At 36.8% G+C, this 17,070-nt stretch overlaps 1 long non-coding RNA gene across 2 annotated transcripts in view; it reads left to right on the top strand.

Moving 5' to 3' along the window:
• Positions 1-288: 288 nt before the first annotated feature.
• Positions 289-17,070, top strand: part of LOC106628063 (uncharacterized) — a 105,024-nt gene continuing 88,242 nt past the window's right edge. For both annotated transcript variants that reach the window (XR_001331287.2, XR_001331286.2), the window contains exon 1: positions 289-377. This is a non-coding gene — a long non-coding RNA (uncharacterized LOC106628063). The remainder of the gene's footprint in view (positions 378-17,070) is intronic.

The raw sequence follows: 17,070 nt of genomic DNA, 5'->3' as shown, positions 1-17,070 counted from the left end.
TTTAATTTGTGTTTTTAACTTGCATGTTTTTCTGTGCATATCTTAACATCTACTGAGTGTTCCTCTCTTGCCTACTCCTATTTTTTTTCTGTGGTGCTTTTCCTGATGTACTCTGTGAGCTTGGAAATAAATAGGTAGAGGGGAGAGGAGGTAAACTGGGAAAAAAGAGTTCTTGTCTTGTATTTACCTACCACTTGCAGAGGTGGAGAGTGGCCCCTTTCTGATACAGTGTTTTAATTTATTTTTTAACCTGCTTTCACGTTTCTTTTTTTAATGGCTTATTCCTTCCAGCTGAAACACGGGAGGCAACAACTTTGATGTTCAGAGAAATCACTTGGCACTGAGAAATGACCAATGACTTGTTACAACAAGGACAGGTAAACCCTACTGGGGCATATCTATTGCCAAAAAAATGAATTTTGGATGATTAGACTATTTTTTTCCTTTTGTATACATTTTTGCAATTATATTTTTATGTATATTTTGTTAAAAGCTCAACGCTCTTCTCTTGTTTATCTTACCTTCTAAAAGATCTTCTTCACATTCTGGTCTCTAAATCTTGTAAAAATTGTCTCAGCATGACATAAATCTCACACATATAGAGTGTTCCTGTTAATGTTCAAAAAACGAAATGCAGTTAAGCAAGTCAAAGGTGGCTATCGAGCTACTTGCAGAGTAATAAATAAACTATGCTACTTTGGTACAGGAAGATTATTTTACCTACAAGAAGGGTAATGTGAATATTAGCTGAATTCTAGGATTGCTGAAGACCACTCATTCTCATTCATAAAAAAAAAAAACAGAAAACCCCTTTCATTCAATATCAAGCAGCTGAAATTGTTGACAGTAGATTCGTTTTAAGGTCAAAACAATGTATCTTTCTCCTCTCCTAGTTTTTAATGATGTCTGGGATTTCAAAGGAACCTATGGGATTTAGCAACAATTTTCCTTTAAAGGACACTTGGATTTGAAAGTCTAACTCTTCTAGGTTCTTTCAAAAATACAAGCTGTTATTAATAAACTATCCTCCAATGCCTGTAACATTACATCAGGCTTCAGCTTTTTTTAAGTCCAGGAGACCATATGGGTAGTTTATTCTCAACCACTTCTAGGAACTTCTAGCTATCTTACCAAATATTTAATAAAATTTGCTTAGGAGTGAGAGATCACTGGTAATTTGTCGTCTGTTCTAGGAATTCAGGCAAAGGGGGAGCACTCATTATTTACTGAACTGCTTTAATGAACTACTAAGCATCATAATGATAAGCTGATTTAACTGAGAAGGTGTTCTTATAAAAACAGATTACATTGATTTTAATATATCTATTTCCTCATATCTAAATGTTTTGAAAGAAAAGACCTACATCATAAGTAAATGTGAGTAATTTTATAATAATATTTTCCATAAGTAACTAGGAAATCATGATAGCTTTTGGAGATGTTCAAAGACATCTTCCTAATGGTAATGTACTAATACGAAACCATTATGAAATCCTATTTTACACCCCTCGTCCCATTTTTCTATGGGAAACTGCTTTTACCAGGACGTGTCTAGATTTATCGTGGAAAAAAAGTGAAAGTGTTTCCAAAAAATCTATTAAATAATTTTGCAGTTAAAACATGATTGACACAGTTTCAGGACTAATTCCTCAAGTGTATGCTTTACACTTTAAAGGGACGATTCTTGAAATAGTAACCTTTCAATTAAAGAGAAAAAAAAAATCCTCACATTATTAGATTTCTTAGGTTAAGTCTCATGGACAGAAGTTGTGAATTCAGAGTCTCCTTCTGTATGATATTACTGTGATTGAGGCAATCATATTGTTGAGACAGGTCCTGCAAATGTTTCCTCACTGTGATTGCTACCAAATCCTAGCTGCCTGCTGCCTCCTAGAATAAACATATGGTAGGAAAGCTGCTGGTGGAAATTTTGTTTTATTTTCAGTGTAACAGGGTAACAATGGTAACAGTTGCCACTGTTCAAAGGGAAACGACTGATTCAAAACAAAACCTTAACCTGGCAACCTGTCAGAGGGAGACGAGCAGTGATGCCAGTCAAAACAGCAAAGGCTGTACTGTTCCTCCTCCCCTGGTCTTTCTCTTACTATGAAAGGCTGTATTATGTTTACAGTGTTTATTTTATCTCTGAACCTTTTGCTGATGCAGTTCCTGCTCTTAGGTGGAATACTTGAGGAAGTTGTCAGTCTGTTCTGTCTGTTGCTGTCGTGCCTGTGTTGCACTTCAGTGCCTGAAATTTTACTGCGTGTTACACAAAGCTTCTGCCTTGACTGGAGAAGCTGCTCCAAGAAAGGGCTGGGATGTACCTGTACTGTGTTGGGAATAGGTAAGAGAAGGAGCTGTGACAGCCAACGGCTGCAGGGTAAATTCTGGCCAGGCATCTGACAACTTCTGGCAGCATCTGGTGAGCCATCTGACAAACCCCTCTCATCCCCTCTAACATGCTGGGTCGAATGTGGATAGAGGGAGGCTTTGGTTGGGTCAGGGTGGGACTGCACACCAGGCAGATGAGTTCTTGAGTAAGGCTATTATAATCCAGCAGTTTGGGCTCTCAGATCCTGTACTGTGGCAGAAAGAAGACCCTGGAGCACCCCAGCTTTGAGGTGGAGAAGCAGCTGACCAATACTGTATCTCTGCAGCAACATGAAAATTAAACTTATCAATACCTCTTGTGTGGAAGGTCAGTCACCTTATGATGATATTACTTTCTGTGCATAGGTTGGATTAATGCTGTTACTTCCAAGGAGATGCTGAAGTGAAGCAGTCAGCTGCTGTCACCTGAACAGAATTCTGCATTGCAGTGTGCTCCTTATATCACTTCAGCAGTGACTATAGCCCAGAGAAAATTAAAAAGAGATGAGCATAAGTCAAATTGTCAGTCATTATCTCTTTGAAAATAAAGTCTTCCATGTTGGTAAGGGCAATAAACAAATGGATTGCCCAAAAAAGAATCACAGATACTATCTGCATACATTGGAGCCAATAGTTCCCAAATAACCTTCTGAAGCCAGGAAGGAACTTAGCCAAAGTGCACCCAAAGGCCTGACCTTTGCCCAGCACCTCCCATACCTTGGTGAGTGACTTTAGCCAGGAATGAAGCAGAGAAACATTGGCATTTCCTCTGTCAAAATATTATTCTGCCCCCATGGATGTAGACAGGCTTTTCAAAATAGATTCAATTTTTATCTGCAAAACAACAAGAAAATTTCCTCACAAGAGGAAACTTTAAAATCAGCTACTCAGAAAAACAGCTTATTTGAACCAGACTATTTACAAATCCAAACAAATATGCTTGGCCAGAATACCAAGATGGAGGCAAATAAATATTTCTCCTGCAACTGCAGAGTTTTAGATTTAATATCCTTATGCCTCATTTGGTGAATTTTGGAGTTTCTTTTGCTGCTGCTGTTATCTTCTTGTCCAATGTGTTTGCTTGTTAGGGACTGACCATAAATTTGGATGGTCTGTGTAATGGAAGGGCATGAGGAAGATGCTAGATGTAACCATAGCTGTATCAGAGAGGAAAAGAGAATTGAAAAGTTAGTGTGGTGCCTCCCTGAAGTAGAAGCACAGCTTCCTGTGAAACTCTCTCTGTAAAGATGTCAGGGAATCGACCACTGGTGCAAGGCTACAGTCTGCAGTCCACATCTGTCTTTTGATAAAAACATTTCCCACTTTTCATTTCATAGACAAAGGACAGGGTCTGATATCACCTGATAATAATACAGGCTGAGAAAACCTTCAAGCCATTGCAGCCATACCAGTTTTTAGCAGGAAAGGAGTTGGTCATGAGTTACTTGATGTGGCAGGCCAAGACTGTGAGTGAAAGAGGGTATTTGCTGGAGAGCCAGCATCTCCTTCCTCTTTTTCTATTGCAGTCATTTTACTTATTCCATTTTCAGCTGAAAATTTTTCTTTGGAGCAAAGTAATGCTGTGGTTACTTTCCCTACCAGCCTTCTTGTATCCACACTAGGAGGGCCTGTCTCCTTGCTATAAAGACTTTTCCTAACATCTAATCTAAGTCTTCTCTCACACATGAAGCTAATTACTTCTTACCATCCTTTGATGGAAACAGGATATGTGATGACTTTAAAATTTTTAAAGTCAACATTGGCTGATGTTTATAATTCTGTCTTCAGTCTTCTGTTTTTTCCTGATAGGTCACATTTAATAATTTTCCCCTTGTTCTTTGTTCTCTGCAGGACTGTTTCCAGTTTACCACATCTTTCTTAAAATTGAGAGACCAAAATAGATGTAGCAGAGGCTTTACCAGTCATTAGTAGAGTGGATAATTTCCTTCCATGTTTTATGTAGAGCTTTATTTTTAATAAACACAGAATTATATTATTCTGTTTTGAAATGTTCATCTACAGTTGACTCATATTCAGTTGGTGATCCAACTTACCCACTTGTTTCTTTTCCAGACTTCCCTTTTCAATACTGTATATTTTAGTTTTTCTTTTATTGCAGAACCTTGAACTTCATAAAATTTCATCTGAGTGATTTCATTCCCCTCTCCCCACTAATTTATCACGCTTACTTTGGATCCTCACTTTCAATTTGCTTTCAGTCTCTTCCACTTCTGTCTTTGCCCAAATTTTAGGATTATTTCTTGTTCCACCAAGTTATTAATGACTTCAAATGTTCTGAGGCCTTCTCAAGCATAATCTAATTTGAAAATGAGACATTGGCCATCACTTTTTTCCATACAGTTATATACTTAGATTATAGCAATAATATCTAGATAATGTTTCACTAGTTCGCTTAGTGAAGAAATCAGTTTTTAGAGAATATATATATATATATATATTTCTATATTTATTTCCCTGAATTTATCCTTTCTATTTTTTTTTCCTGGAATATAATTATTCTAAAATATTTAAAAATTGTTCTTTGCATTTCGCTCATTTGGTTTCTAAGCATTTTAAGCTTTCTGGATCAAATTCTTCAGCTGGTGGTTAATTGAGTTCAGCTATAACACAATTCCTTTTCTGGTGAATAAGACTCCTGGTTGGTGTTTGTTCTTTACACATTGACAAGCCAAGGGAACACTTTGTACAAAATGAAGTGTGTTGCTTCTAAAAGTATATGCCTGCCTGACACATTCTCTTTCCTGTGCTCTTTCAGTTAGGACTATACAGTTTTGTCTGGTTTACAATATTTTTTTAATTGTGTTTCTTTCATCTGATGTTTTTTGCTCCTTACTTTCTTTTCCTTCAAGCCTAGCATTTGAACTACTTATTTTTAAAATGGCCACTGCAGATTGAAATGCTTAGATTTTCATATTTATCAAAATAGCTTCTGGATTTTCCTTGAATATGGGTGGGCTTAAAATGTTTATTTTTTTTTTAATTTTCCATTTTATTTGTCTATCTACTTATTTATTTAATTTAGTCACCTTGGATAAAATGGAGCTCATATTATATTTCACCCCTAGCTTAAATAAAGTTTCAGATTTTATTAAAGTTCCACAAATAAAGTGTAATATTGAAATATGTTTAAGAATAAAAAAATATAAAGGATTATATCTATTGCAAATTTTCATAAATATTATTTTCTCTGGCTCCACTAAAGCTTCTATATAAAGAATCATTGACTTCAATAGTGCTGGAGTATTTTCTAGTTATGTAGACAGATACATCTAGTAATTTTTGTGGTGATTTTGAAGAGTAAAGTTTTACTGTGTAAGAGTTTGAATAATGGGATATGACTGTTAATATAAATACAATAATGCACAGATAACATAATGCATAATATTTTTTCAGGTCCTAATTTTAATGAAGGTTTTCTGAGGCACTGATAAATACTTCCACAGTGCTTACATTACTGGCTCAGTGCAAATACTCTTGGACTTTTGACAATGCTCTCTGTTGAGTGACTTTTATTTTCAATATTATGTCTTCTTCAAATAAGATTTGATGAGAAGAAGCTTTACACTACAGTGAGAACAAAGCCTATGTCTAGAATATGTTCTGTTTTTTGCTGAACACTGGCTTTTACGAAATGCTGCCTTTTATTAATGATAATGGCCTTCCTCAGGGGGCACCAGTACTGTCTGAGATCTTTGCTGGTGACATGGACAGTGGTGTTGAGGGCACACTCCATGAGTCTGAAGATGACATGAAGCTGTGTGGTGCAGTTGACATGCTGGAGGAAGGGGTTTCATCTCTCTGGTGAAGACAGGCTGACAGAGCTGGGGATGTTTAGCCTGGAGAAGAGAAGGCTCTGGGAAGAACTTTTTGTACCTTCCAGTACCTCAAGGAGCTGTAAGAGAACAGGAGAGGGACTTTACAATGGCATGGAGCGATAAGACAACAGGGAATGACATCAAACATGCTAAAAAGAGTAGATGTGAGATGTTTAGATAGGTAGAAATTCTCTGCTGTGAAGATGGTGAGGCACTGGTATCCAGAGAAGCTGTGGCTGCCCCATCCCTGGTGCTGTTGAAGCCCAGGCTGGATGGGGCTTTGAGCAACCTGGTCAAGTGTAAGATGTTGGAACTAGGTGATCTTTAAGGTCCTTTCTAATCCAAACCATTCTGTGATTCTATGATAGTATATGATATGAAATAAAGGTAAGTCAGTTAGTTGAAAGTAAGCTGTTGCAGCAGACATTAAAAATCATGAATCAGATTGGTCTCGCTATCAATTTGTTTGTCCCAACAATATATTATTATTTGGTTTTAATTGCATTCTGGTTTCTAATGTTTTAAAAAAAACATATTCTCAATTTTGTAAAGCTTGTTTTTCAGTTGTGAAAAGTCCAGATTTAGTTATTTCATTTGAAATGAAATTTCCTATTCTTTAGGATTCTTAAGACCTGGAGATTTGAAGGGAAAAATGAAATCTTTGTAAACTATTCAATAATTTCTTCAATTATCATCTTATTTTCAGGCTCCTGGTAGGAAATACTTGTATTTTCTGAAATGAATACCTGTTTAATCTCTGTGTTTTAGTTTTGTGTGTGCCACATAGTTTGGATTTGATTCTGAACAGTCATTATGTCTCGAGTATAAAAAAAGTCTGGGCAAAATGAAACTAATCACATTTATGAGTTATAACAAATATTTCACAAAGAATAAGGGATTAGGGCTCACTTCAGTTTAAGATATCATAGAATTCTAATGTCACATTGTTTAAAACATTATTCTTGTTTCAATATTTACTATTTATTGAGCTGATTGAAATCTCTGTTTTCCAGCAAAATAGTTTCGTGTAAAGTCTGTTGTAGGTTATCTGTACTGATGAACCCAATTCACTAGATGTACTGGAATGGGACAAAATAATTTGAAGAACTAATATTAAAAGTTTCTTTGTGTCATAGTCTCAAAAGTAACAGTCTCAGACTGCAATCCAAATTAAACTCCTACTTTCTTCCAAAATTTCAGATCAGTATTCAAAAATGTTGTGCCTGTAATATTTATACTCTCTAATAACTATCTTTTTCTTCAAAAACTTATAATACCCTTTTCTTTCCATAACAGCCTATTATTTTACTGGTGTCATATAACTTATTTTTTAAGCTACCTTATTTGTTTTTATTTGAAGATTTGTAGGTTCAGTGGTTTCTTCAGAGTACATTTATTTTCTTTGATATGTGACTTTATCCTAATGATAGCCTCTGTGCTGAAGTCCTGTTTGACTAAGTGATTTTGCTGAAACTGTGAGCTAAGATCAGAGAAGGTTTCTTCCCAAGCCATAATTCTAGTAATTGAATCTGTTTGTGTGATATGTATTGGCAGAACAGAATGACTAATCTTGCAATGAATAATTTATTTGATAAATGTAGATTCTCACTTTACTTCACTACATTTTAAGAACAAAGCAGATATTTTGAATTATTCATTATTCAGATTTAACGAATTTTATAATTAAAAAAAGATTGTTATTGATAATTTCCCTGGGAGCATTGATTCAGATAAATTTGAAACTCAAGTGCAACTCTAAGTGTTTAATTTCTGGTGCACGTTAAAGACGGCTTCTGCTACAAAATTGGATAAATTTTTAAGTGCCTGGCACCATTGTTCATCATGAAGTTTTAAAATATTTTTTCTATGAATACTTGTACATCAGTTTAGAAGCTCACTTACATGCAGAATTTGTACCATATGACTTCTTGAGCATTTGTGGAAAGCGCATATAAACAATATTTGAGCATATTCAAGGTGTATTTGTTTATAAATACATGGGAAGGGAAACAAACTATTAATTCTCCATTATTTTGGCTGACCTTATAAATTATGTAATTTGTAGCTGCATTCTGTTGCAATTCGGATCTGCCCACTTCAGTGGAGGAAGGCTTTGCACCAAGTGCAGAACTGGGTGACAATGTGGAAACATCAGCCACAGCTTTCTACTCCTCCAGCTGAGCCTTTTGGCTCTAGTTCTTCTCTTGAGTCTGCCTGCTTTGTGCTGCCTCAGTGAAAACTCTGAGGGTTCCTCCATGTGAGGCATCCCTGTAACAGGGCTGTGCTTCTCCTTGCATGGTCTACAGTTTAAGGACATTAATCAATAATCTCACTCACCCTGAAATTGGGCAGCAATTTATTGGAAGGATTTGTCTCCCAGGATGACAAATTAAAATTACATCTCTGCTTCCATCTTTTTTGCCTGTAGTTTACCAGAAGAAGGTGTGAGGATTTAAGGTCATGACAGAATCTTCCAGGAAGACAATGGGGTGTGAAGATTTGGCCTCAGGAGTTTGTTTGCTGTAATTAGATTGGTGGGAGAGATTTTTGTTCCTGCAGTGCTTGTTTTCTGAAGGGAACTCTGTATATAGCAGATAAAAACAAATGTTCTTAAAATAAGAATTCCTATCTGGAAAAGTTCAAAATGCAATTTAGTCATCAGCTATTCAAATGCAGGTCAAATGAGAACCTATTCAGAACATTGTGGATAGAAAAGAATAAGTGCAGGGACTCTAAAATGTTATGCTAGAAATAATATTCCTGAAGAAAAGGAGACTTGGTTTCCATCTAAACACACAATAGATGCTGCACATATTTTTAGTATTTGTGGGAACATCAGGGCTACTTTCAACAAAAAAGTTAATGTAATTTTGTGGCTCATTTTAGGTTTATTTAGTTTGAGACAGACATACTGATGCTCAGTGAAAACTTCAGTACTAAAAAGGGTAAATAATCAAATATGTTTTGTGGTAAATTTTTTAAGAATTTCATCTGAGTTCTTGAGACCTCACCTCAAATCAACTCTTAGTATTGTTAGTATCCTGATAAAAATGTGTTTTCAATCTCCAGCATTCCAAGTTTGTAAGTAAATAATTCTGTCCTTGAACCAGAGTGCAGGTTAATTACTATCTGGACATTGCTCCTCTTGACCAGAGAATATGAAAGTTTTTAACAAAGGGAATATTCATTAATCTTGTGATATGTTTTTTTTGGAAGACAGATATGTATTTCTGAGGGGAAAGAAACACTTACGAGGTTTAAACAAAGGGCCAAATTTTCTGTAAACTTGTATATCACATGTTTCCCAAACAAGATGATATAATAGCTGTGTGTCCTTGTAATGTCAAGTGCAATGTCTGGCTACTATGAAGCAGACTATTTATTTTGAGATATTAAAAGATTAAATATGTATTATGAGGCCAAATCAGACAGTCCTGTTTTAACAAGACACTTGAAAAAATCAATTGCTAACAGTCTGAAGAAAATGATTTAAAGAAAGACAATGAAAATATGTAACAAAGTAGACAGACTTACATCATTGATGGGCTGTGTAATTAAAATCAGTGGCTTCTCTACCAGCAAGTTTAATCAGTTTAGGAGGTGGGTGGATAAAACCAGATATATATATATGGATACTTTTATTAGAGTTTCCTACTTTTAAAAAAAATTACTTAGTGTGTTTTGGTGATGTTACTTCAGCATTAGGTGGAGCAATGTCCATGTAGCTCTGGCTTGCTTGCAACATGAGGAATGTTGCTCCAGAATGTTGCTGTCTCTGAGGGAAAGCCCTGGCTCTTCTTTGACTTGCTTTATTATTTAGTTCATATGAGTGTTATGGTGTTTGTGTATAAAATGTGTGTCCTTTTGATCCTCAGAGTATCTGAATCTGTTACAGGTTTTAGCTGGCAAGTTTGGTTCAAAACCTTTAATTTTAGACCACTGCTTTGGTTGTAGGAGTCCTTGGAGCAGTTTCTCTTATCAACAAATTCTTATCAACAAATTTGTGAATGCTTCACAAATACTAAGGAACTTTTGAGTTGTGGACTAATCTGAATTTTTACACTGTTCATTTTTCAATGGGGTAAAAATAGATAATTTTCCTGTGTAATGGCAAACCCCACTTTTCATTTGAATTTAAAGGGCAGAAATTCTGTCTGACATAGAATATTTAGAAATATGCAAAATCTTTCCTGAACAGCTCTAAAGCTTTGGATCAGATGAGTTCTAGAACATCACAGGTTGAAGAAATCTAAGAAAAAAAAAAGATGGAAATTTTCAGGACTACTAAAGACTCTAGATCTTAAAAGCTAAAATTATGAGAAAGGAAAATTATCACACAATGGGAAAGAATAGGAACAAAGGGCTATTTAATAAAGGAAGACTTAATGAATGAGTTTTCCACTGATTTATTTAGAAGGGCTGTGCTTTACACACCTTAACAACGGTGTTTGCCACAGAAGTTTTTATGTGCATGGTTGTGTATGCAGTACAATAAATATTTGGTCATTATGAGTAGAGCATCATTATGAGTAAGAGCAGAGTTCAGGGCTATGGGTGAACAGTGTGAGGGCACGAATGTTTGTGAATACCGTCAAGTACTCACAGTAACCAAGCCCACAAACCCATGTCTTTAAAGCTACCGCCAGGTAATGCTGAACTACTGGGAGCAAATGCTTGAAATGAATTTCTTGCTGCCATCTTGTGTCTAAAGGCTAAATGACAAGGAAATTTCTGGAGTTCCAAGTACTGATTTTACATTCAGCATCAGGTTGTTCCTCGTATTTCTCCTAAAGCCAAAGCATAGACAAAGCCTAGTCCTAAAATGAAATTTTTCAAGGTTTGCTCTTAGGAAGAATGGGGAAGTGCAATTTAGCTTATGCAAGAGATTCTCTGAATTTTTGGTGAGAAATATTAACTAGAGTGGCAGCTCAGGTGTTAAAAGTTGCTTTCCCCAAACGTAGTCCCAGCAGAACAGAATTATGAGGGGCCAGAGGAAATGATTATTAATGTTACTGCCATGATAGACAGGGTGGAGCCTATGCTTGCAATATTTTGTTGTGCTCCAGAAAGACCCCAAAGGGCTGTTACCCTGTTATATTTAAAATCTAAAAGAAGAACATTGTAGACTACAATAGGGTGCTTTCCAAGTGTATCCACGAAACTTGAAGATGAAGATGACATTACCTGTTAAATAAATTTTTATTAGTCCCTCCCATCGTTTTTTCTTCACTCCAAATATTCTTGCTCATGAACCTTTGCTTCCCTGTGCTCCCTTTCTTATATCCCATCCAAACTTTAACTGCAAGTCCCATCTAAACTTTACCTCTTTGCCTTCTCAGCTGAACTGGAGCTTTTGGCTGATGTGAAGGGCTGTTCCTCTGTGCTTCTTTACAGGAAAGCAGTGCCATTTCCATTTGTTTGCTAGAAGGCCAGCTGTGAGAGACAACTGTGGCAGTTTTGGAGGTAGGAGTGCTTACAGGAACTGCTGACTGCAATGATGATGAACCCACCCCATTCACTGCAACAGCTTTATTGCAAACATCTGAGGAGACTCTGCCCATATTTAACATGTAAGGGATGGAGACAGTGGTAGCAAGAAATTAATGAAGACAATGCAAAATCAGTTCACCTGAGTAAGTGGGTTGTTGGGAAGATGCTTTCCAAAGCAGAGGAAAAGGATGATCTTGCACTGAAAACAACCACCCTCTGTGCTCCTTAGTTCATGCTAAACTCATCATCTAGATCATTCAGTTCTTTAGCAAATGCTTGAATTTCTTTCCAAGCCATACCTGCCCCATCATGAGATTTTTGGCCAAAAATGTATGATGACCATGTCCTTTTGGGTAATTTTTTGAAGATCCATATTTTCCATGTTGTTTGCACACCCAAGCACCCTCAGTCCTTTTCCAGTTGAAACAGTTCCTCATAAGAAATTGGTCCACCTCTTCCTACTCCCTGTCAAACGAGGTAAACATCTTGGGCATTCTTGGTATGAAAAAAAGTTTAATTATATTAAAAGTAAAGACAGTCAATGAAACTTAAAGTTTTTGGCTTAAATCAGTGATGACTGAGGTCTGTTGACTTTAATGAATTTCTGTCTGCAGAGATGAGAGCTGGAATTATATAAGTGCAAAAAATATCTCTTCATTCTGTAGGCTCTGGAAATACTGTTGGCGTAAACTACTGGAACAAACTACCCAGAAATGAATTCTTTCTCTCTTGACATTTCTAAATAAGACTAAATGCCTTTATGGAGGATATATTTTGTCCAAACAGAAATTATATGGCTCAGTGCAAAAGTACCTGGATGAAACTGTGGCCTCTGTTATACAATCAGATGTCTTTTTGGATCTCAGATCTAGTGATCTTCAAGGTTTTCTTTGTCTTACTTTTTGCAGTCTCATGTTGTTGGTTATATTTCCTGATTTTTAACTAAGACTGTAGACTTCTGGGGAGCCAAAGTCTTTCTGGAAAATTGCCTACAGAAGGACTGTAGGGAAGCTACTAAGTGGTTGAGGGCTACTGTCCCACTGACAGTAATTCTGAATAGTTATTGACATATTGAGCAACTGAAATAAGAAGTCATTCTCAAAAGAATATGGAAGTTACTCTAACATGCTTAAGACATATGAAATATATACATAAAACATGTGACATAGCAGATAATGTTTATTAGACATGGACTTTTATTAGGGTTCAGTGCTGACTTGGTTTAAGGTGATGTTCAGGTTCTACTTCTCAAAAGCTATTTGCGCTTTTAAATTTTTTTTATTTATTTGCAGCTTCAATCGCACATTTCAGAGTCAGGTAATATTTGATTCTGAATTTATAACATATCCTTACAATTCTGAACTTTGGACATTTGCATATTTTTTTTGAGCAGAAAGCTGGCATAGAATAAAACAATCTCCTGAAAGAAATGTCTGAATTTGAAATCCATTCTCAAACTGGATCAGTTTAGCATTGGCCAGTGGCCACTGGCAATTAATCTTCTGATGAAACAGTGTTAGAGTTGTTCCTTTCCTTGGGTTAAATAACTCAAACCAAGATTTGGGATCAGTCCTTGATGCAAAAGTATCAATCTGTAAATAGAGTTGGCCACATTTCTACGAGGAGACATTTTGACAAATACAGTGTTGTCTGCAGATCTAAATAGAGTCTGAGGGGAAGAGCAGAATTCACATTTCAGCTGACCTTAAGGAACGAATTTATGTCACTCAGGATACAGATAACTTAATGCTCCAGAAATGCACCTGCTAGGGATGCACTTTCTGATGAAAGATTGTCATGAGGTACAAATAGAGACAGCTAGATGCCCTAGAGCATGTATTCTTCACTGATATAATTTCAGCATAGTGAGGTAAACACTTTGCTAATGTAATGCTTAGATGTGTCCTCGGTCATAATAGAGTACAAAATCCTAAACTGTTGTGCTGAACTGTGGGGGCTGTTATTATTACATTTTAATGTATTTAAGAAAAAAACCCTCAATGACCTAAGAGGAACTGTAATATGCTAAACTGTTTTTTAAAAGCAGTACTTAATAAAAGTGCTTTCCATACAAACTGAAATCCATGACAACTCACAAGGCTTTTAGTGACATTATGACTGACATATAATAGCAATATTAATAGTTCTTGTATCGTCCTTATGCATGTTGTGTATGTTTTGATTTCCTGATACTGTTTTTCAGGATAAAATCTAGAATGTATTTCTTCATTTCAGAAATGAAGGAATACTCTTTATATCACCTCAATGGTTTTATACAAGCTCATTCTTATTATTTACAGAAAAATTACCTATAAAGAAGTACAGACTAAAAAGTTTGGAATTAATTTTTACTAGCAAGGAATCTTCTTGCTGCAGGTTCCAGCTTTAATCCAGGCTAGGCTAGTAGTGAAAGTCTTTCAGAGCTGGTAAGAAATCTTTTAGAGCTGATAAAACAACGTCATGTTTGTGTTGATGGAACCATGATTACCCTGCAGTGAGGGTGACCTTTTCTAATCTCCTGTTCCTGATCTGAGCTGGGGTCACTTGACCACATCCCAGTATTTGGTTCCTACTCATGATGGATAACTCCTGATACCCAGGTTGCACTCAGTAAGATGACAATCACTATTCCCCCTGCCAGCATCTGCATGACATCACAATTTGCAGGCTTGTTAGCAGCCTCATTTCTAGTTCATATACAAGTAGACTATCAATAATTTTCTTCTGTATTTCCATTCAGCTGGACTTTAACTTCTTTAAGTATTCCTCTTTTCCTTCTTGGATGAGATACAGTGTGGTGTTATAGTGCTGATTTTTTTCATGTGCACAAGGCAGGCAGGAGTGAGAAAGCCCTTGAATATTGTCCAGCCTGCTAGGAGAGGATGGACTGATCCATCTTTAGTATTGGGAACTGCTTTGGAATTCCATCTTCTGGCCCAGTCAAGCCTCTTGCAAGGGTAAATGTCCCCATCTTGCCTGCCTATGATTTCTTCTCTCTCTTCCCTTCCCTTATGTGTGCAGATGGCTCTGTCTGGGGTGTGTGTCTACACTAGTGACACATTAATTAATAAGTGTGTAGTGTGGTTTTCCTCAGTGCTGTAGTTAGGGAATGCAGAAGGATCACTTGTATGTCTGTCCTTCCACAGTGCTGCAGAGAGTCCTATGTTGTTCTTCAGATAATGGACCTGGCAAAACAACTGGCAAAACAGTTCTTCAACAGAATTGATTCTCAAATATAGTTTTGAAGTCCTTGTCTCCCCTTAGACTTCCCCTAAAAGAGAAATCCTTTGCTTTGTTAGTGTGAGAGACCCATTTAATAATATGTCATTGGAAATAAACATTGTGTGTTTTATTGGTGTTTCTATACATTGAACATTGAACTGTGGAGGGAGGTGAGGTCACACATTGAATATGCAAAGCAACAATTGACAATGTAATATACAGCATTTGCTTGGTATCCAGCCAAGGATTTGCAATGCTTTTAAAATGGTACATAGCAAATATTTGATGTGCCAAACCACAGAAGATGGTTGATGGTGCTTATGGAGTAAGCATACTTAGTCTGTAAGTAGTCCCTGTAGTGTATTTACTATACTGTACATTTTGCACATGCTATTTATTATACTGCTTATTTGTAGTCTTTTTTTTCCCCATAGTGTATTATCATGAACAGAGACCCATTGAGAGAGTTTTACTTATTGTGCAATAGGAATTGGGCTTCTTGCTGTCTCCTTATTCCATAAAATCATTTTCAGGAGTGGGCAATGCTGAAGTATTTTATTATAGTATAGAAGAGTGTGGCAGAAGCAAAATTAGATGTAACAATATCAAAAAACCCCAAACAGCCCAAACATAAAACCAAGACTAACAAACAAAAAGAGAATTATAGTCTTCAGGGAAAGGGAAAAACATCAGGGAAAGCTGATGTTTTAAGCATCTTTTTTTCCTCTATAAATTAGCTTCCTTATTTCTCCATTCATTTTCCACATCCCATCCCATTCCCACATTTCCTTTGTATTGACTTTTCTCATCCTGACATGTCTATAGTTCAGTCTTCTGCTGCAATGAAGACATGATCTGGCTAGTTGTGAACTCCCCCAGTCACTTGCCAGGAGCAATGCAACTGCCAGAACCCAGCATATGCTGGACACCCTGAAGGTGGGAATGCAGCTGCCGTGCTTCTAATAATGTCTGCACTGGATGTCTACATCCCAATGGTGTGAAAACATCTGAAAGCTTCCAGGGGGGCTGCCAGTGTGCTTTGTTGTCCAAATTTGTCAGATCCTTGGGACAAGAGGTGACTTGGCCTTTGTTTTGTCAGTGGCCAGACACCCTGGAGCAGGACTGAATGCTTGCCATATAAATCTGATCTTCCATTTAAAACTCCTGAATTTTGCATATTTTTTTTTTTCCGTAATTTATTCTGAATGATCCCTTGAGTTCTGTTCTGTTTTCACTTGCACTGGTAGACCTAAGCAAATCAGTTGTATTCTTTTACAGGGGAGCTAATGTGTTTTTGAATGTTACCCTTAAAACCACTTAAAACAAAAAAAGTAGTTTGTCTGGCATTGTCTGATTTGAATTATTACAGAAATATCAAAGACCTATGAGTTAGTTTTCAGTACAAAAAAAGCCTACAGGACCGAGACTTCTGTTCTTCAATATCTTAGGCAACTACTTACCTTTAAGCTTGTGAGTGTCCCATTTGAAAGTGGAACCCTTACTTAATGTTAATCACGTGTAAAAGAGTTTGTCAGGCTGAAGTTTGCAACTTCCTTCTCCTCTATGGCATTTGTCTCCTCTACCAACCTACCTCTGTGTGTTTGGTAGGCAACTTTAAGCAATGCACCTTAATTCTGTTTATACCAGCTGTGGAACCATTTCCCTGTGGTTGTGGAAATCCAATTTGGCATTTTCAGAAATGTCTGAGCCAAGTTCAAACCTCAGTGTTTGGATATAGGGTGATTGTAGACACATGTCAGTTCCCTAGTTTTGTTATTTTTTAAAATGTATTTGATTCTGCACTGCTCTTATATAATGGAAACAAAACTTTCATTAGTCTGGTTTGGGAGGGACTGCGGTTGAAGACGGGAAAGAGAAAAGGATCATGGAGAGGGAGGAAGGAAAGGTTGAGGGAAGACAAACAACCAATGGTGCTACAGCCAGTGAGGGCAAAACACCTGGAAAAAGCATTTCAGAGATTGTTCAAGGGCTGGGTCCCTCCAGCTACCTTGGAGAAGTGGGCTGGTGCTGCAGATATGTTTCTGAGTCTGGGCTGGGTTACTTTTCTGCTTGTGCATGAGGCATGCAGAGTAAGGGGCTTTGGAAGCCTGAGAATCCTAGAGTTTTATCTTTTAAAGGCTCCTGTCCTCTC

The sequence above is a fragment of the Pseudopodoces humilis genome, chromosome 7 (assembly GCF_049639895.1).
Source record: "Pseudopodoces humilis isolate 2021_Gansu_Grassland_sample_001 chromosome 7, ASM4963989v1, whole genome shotgun sequence".
NCBI classification, from domain to species: Eukaryota; Metazoa; Chordata; class Aves; order Passeriformes; family Paridae; genus Pseudopodoces; species Pseudopodoces humilis.
The sequence above is the reverse complement of the archived record's forward strand: the minus strand, read 5'-3'. Positions and strand labels throughout refer to the sequence as shown.